Source organism: Crinia signifera, chromosome 5, assembly GCF_055691185.1.
Source record: "Crinia signifera chromosome 5, ASM5569118v1, whole genome shotgun sequence".
Lineage (NCBI taxonomy): Eukaryota > Metazoa > Chordata > Amphibia > Anura > Myobatrachidae > Crinia > Crinia signifera.
The window spans coordinates 206,889,855-206,894,464 of record NC_139221.1 but is presented as its reverse complement, the minus strand read 5'-3'; the positions used below and the strand labels follow the sequence as shown (position 1 = coordinate 206,894,464).

The following is a 4,610-nucleotide window of genomic DNA, read 5'->3' as shown; positions in this document are numbered from 1 at the left end:
GTGTTGCCTCTTTCATCTTTCCCAAAACATTTGGAGAAAGATTCAAGCACATGGACTTGCAGGTGATTATGCAAAGGATTATGCACTTGCATTGAAATTAAAGAGCATACAAGCACTTGCTTTTCTACCGGAAGATGACATTGCAGTTGCTTTTGAAGTTTTGAAAGGGGAAATGCCTGCAATTGCTTCCCCCGTGTTAACTTATTTTGAGGAGACATATGTATTGGGACGTCTAAGAGATCGCACACGAAGCCTTACCCGGTCAGCACCTCTTTTCCCACCACAAATATGGTCCATCTATGACTCAGTGTTAGCTGGAATACCCCGAACCCAAAATAGGTTGGAGGGTTGGCATCGCAGATGGAACATAATTCTTAGCGAAAAAAAGTTCGGTGTATACAAGCTCATCACGGTTTTACATAAAGAACAGAAAGTTACAGCTAGTTTTATCCAGAAGGTAGTTCTGAATGTTGCAAGAACACCCCCAAGGAGAGACTTGAAAGAACGTGAGGAGGCAATTCAGCGTTGTGTTTCACAGTATGGACATGTCCCTGTACTGGAATATCTTGGTGCCATTGGACATCACTTAGCATTCCCTTAAACACATTGTTTTTCAAATTTTTTCTACAAGTTTATATGTTTGGATAATTATTTTTCAAGTTAATCTTCAAGTTCTTAAGTTCAAGTTCTAATTTTAAAGTTCTGATGTTAAAGAGGAAGCCAAACCATTACAGTGAATTCAAATTTATGGTAAGTAAACGTTCTAATTCATATACTTATACATTACATTTCTCACCTTTAACAATAGTAAAATTTGAATGTTTTAAACCCCCCCCCCCCACAAAGAAAAAAATCTGCATTAACTTTTACTATTGTAAAATCCCCAAGTATTCTACCAAATTCTACTATGATGGTATTGATCCAAACTTAAATATTTGATTTGCAATTGGTCAGTATGATGTATTTAAATAACCTTTTAAGATAACATAATCTTAGTGGTATCTATTTACCCTTAAATGTATATATTTTTTTAATTTGGAAAACTGTATTTAAATTAGTTAGAATCTGTTTGTAGTTTTTATGTTCTCTACCAATCTAGATTTTCCAAATTCTATCATCAGTCAGTGGGTTACCGTACAACTGTTAAACCACACTTCGGTAGACAGTCAACATGGGAAAAGGTCGACATGGGCCAAGGTCGACATGATTGTATGTCGACATGTGTTTTTTAAAGCCAAATGTCGACATGTACACAGTTGGAGTTGCACCGCAGCCCCTGCAATTGCTTTCTATGCTTCGGACACGGTGCATCGTTACACTCGGCACACTTTGATTCTCCCGCCACGCCATAGTGGATGGTAGGGCACGAAATACCGCCTGTAGGCAAAAAAAAATTGAAAAAAACCTATGTCGACCTAATGACTGGTGGCCTAAAACCATGTCCACCTTTAACCCGGTCGACCTTCAGTGGTCTACCTAATGATTGTCCACCTAAGTGTTGTCTAATAATGATATATAGATGCAGGAAACGGTCATCTATATATCATTGAGTAATGACTACACCTGTGCAGCAACCATCTGGTCTGGAAACAAAACTATTGTTAGCTTTCGATTCATATACTTGGCTACCCCTGATCTATGTAATGACAGTACACCTTAATATATAGAGAAAGTAAATCACACAGTGTACAATAATCATAATCCCAAAAAATTTTATATAGTTAATTTTAACTTAATAACCCACTTTTTTACATTATATATCTCATATCAAGCACTTACAATAATCAAAAATATACCCGGACACATGTAAATTGATAGAATTGCTTTTTATTATATTACATTTATATCAAATATGTGTGCAATTTTATTATATTCAAGTCATTTGAAATCAATTATGGCATCTTTGTTGTGTAACCTTTAACCATAAACCGCTTAAGACATACATATTTATAAACATTGTTTCAATTTTCAAAATTTTGGATTAAAAATAATGCAGTCAGCATTTACCCTGCACAGAAACAAAACACCAATATAAATTTATACATGTTACATATGCCCCACAGCAATGCACATGCTTTTACCCATTTTTGGAAAAATATTGTACTTTGATCAGATCTGAATAAGGCCCTAAATGTGCTCACATTGACATTGCTAAATATATATATATATATATATATATATATATATATATATACATATATATATATATATATATATATATATATATATATATATATATGTGTGTGTTTTTTTTTAAATACAACAAAGAAAAAAAAAAATATAGGAAGTAAATCAAACTTACCCAATGTGTCATCCTTTGATAGCCCTATGCCAGCCTCCTCATTGTCTTCTTTTCCCAGGCTGGACCCTTGCACGCTTCTGTGCCGACGTCTTCTCCTGTTCCGTCTGGATGGTCTTGGCTTGAAGGATGCAACCCCCACAACAAAATATAAGTTATTTATGGGCACTATAGTATCTTGTTTAAAAATTTGTCCCTGTTACCATCTCTTTTTACCTTTCCATAACTCCCCCTTTCCTACAAAAAGTGTACCCTTTTTGCTTGTTTGTTGATGCAACAAACTTACCCGATTCAGCTCCCTTGATAGCCCTATGCCAGCCTCATCATTGTCTTCTCTTCCCAGGCTGGACCCTTGCACGCTTCTGTGCCGACGTCTTCTCCTGTTCCCTCTGGATTTGTCGTGATGGACGTGAAGCAAAAGGAAAAAAAAAAAAAAAGTAAGTTCATATCTACTCCTGCCAGGTTCTCTTCTACTTATGACCCTCTATACTTGCCAAGTCCCCTTTCCTACAAAAAGTGTACCCTCTTTGCTTGTGTGTTGATGCAACAAACTTACTTGATTCTTTCTTGCCCTGCGAAGAAAGCATGAGGCAACTTACCCTCTGCCGCAGCACTGGAAAGCCTTATGACAGCCTGTCGTCTCTTTGCAGACTGAACCCCTTGATGCTTGACGAATCTTCAGTGTGGCAGAGGTGCAGAGCCTTCTTGAACGTTATTCCTGAAAGAAAGTGTGAGTTACTGACAAAGATTTCAACCCTCTGCTATCTGTCCCTTACCCTACATCACTCTTGCCCTGCGAAGAAAGCATGATGCAACTTACCCTCTGCCGCAGCACTGGAAAGCCTTATGACAGCCTGTCGTCTCTTTGCAGACTGAACCCCTTGATGCTTGACGAATCTTCAGTGTGGCAGAGGTGCAGAGCCTTCTTGAACGTTATTCCTGAAAGAAAGTGTGAGTTACTGACAAAGATTTCAACCCTCTGCTATCTGTCCCTTACACTACATCACTCTTGCCCTGCGAAGAAAGCATGAGGCAACTTACCCTCTGCCGCAGCACTGGAAAGCCTTATGACAGCCTGTCGTCTCTTTGCAGACTGAACCCCTTGATGCTTGACGAATCTTCAGTGTGGCAGAGGTGCAGAGCCTTCTTGAACGTTATTCCTGAAAGAAAGTGTGAGTTACTGACAAAGATTTCAACCCTCTGCTATCTGTCCCTTACCCTACATCACTCTTGCCCAGCGAAGAAAGCATGAGGCAACTTACCCTCTGCCGCAGCACTGGAAAGCCTTATGACAGCCTGTCGTCTCTTTGCAGACTGAACCCCTTGATGCTTGACGAATCTTCAGTGTGGCAGAGGTGCAGAGCCTTCTTGAACGTTATTCCTGAAAGAAAGTGTGAGTTACTAACAAAGATTTCAACCCTCTGCTATCTGTCCCTTACCCTACATCACTCTTGCCCTGCGAAGAAAGCATGAGGCAACTTACCCTCTGCCGCAGCACTGGAAAGCCTTATGACAGCCTGTCGTCTCTTTGCAGACTGAACCCCTTGATGCTTGACGAATCTTCAGTGTGGCAGAGGTGCAGAGCCTTCTTGAACGTTATTCCTGAAAGAAAGTGTGAGTTACTGACAAAGATTTCAAACCTCTGCTATCTGTCCCTTACCCTACATCACTCTTGCCCTGCGAAGAAAGCATGAGGCAACTTACCCTCTGCCGCAGCACTGGAAAGCCTTATGACAGCCTGTCGTCTCTTTGCAGACTGAACCCCTTGATGCTTGACGAATCTTCAGTGTGGCAGAGGTGCAGAGCCTTCTTGAACGTTATTCCTGAAAGAAAGTGTGAGTTACTGACAAAGATTTCAACCCTCTGCTATCTGTCCCTTACCCTACATCACTCTTGCCCTGCGAAGAAAGCATGAGGCAACTTACCCTCTGCCGCAGCACTGGAAAGCCTTATGACAGCCTGTCGTCTCTTTGCAGACTGAACCCCTTGATGCTTGACGAATCTTCAGTGTGGCAGAGGTGCAGAGCCTTCTTGAACGTTATTCCTGAAAGAAAGTGTGAGTTACTGACAAAGATTTCAACCCTCTGCTATCTGTCCCTTACCCTACATCACTCTTGCCCTGCGAAGAAAGCATGAGGCAACTTACCCTCTGCCGCAGCACTGGAAAGCCTTATGACAGCCTGTCGTCTCTTTGCAGACTGAACCCCTTGATGCTTGACGAATCTTCAGTGTGGCAGAGGTGCAGAGCCTTCTTGAACGTTATTGCTAAAAGAAAGTGTGAGTTACTGACAAAGATTTCAAACCTCTGCTA

At 40.7% G+C, this 4,610-nt stretch overlaps 1 long non-coding RNA gene across 1 annotated transcript; it reads right to left on the bottom strand.

Annotated features, from left to right (window-relative positions):
* Positions 1-2,595: 2,595 nt before the first annotated feature.
* LOC146079633 (uncharacterized) lies at positions 2,596-3,233 on the bottom strand. The gene is made up of 3 exons (XR_014474665.1): positions 3,120-3,233; positions 2,899-3,017; positions 2,596-2,688 (listed from the first exon to the last, which is right to left on the bottom strand). It is a non-coding gene; the product is annotated as an uncharacterized LOC146079633 (long non-coding RNA).
* Positions 3,234-4,610: the final 1,377 nt, after the last annotated feature.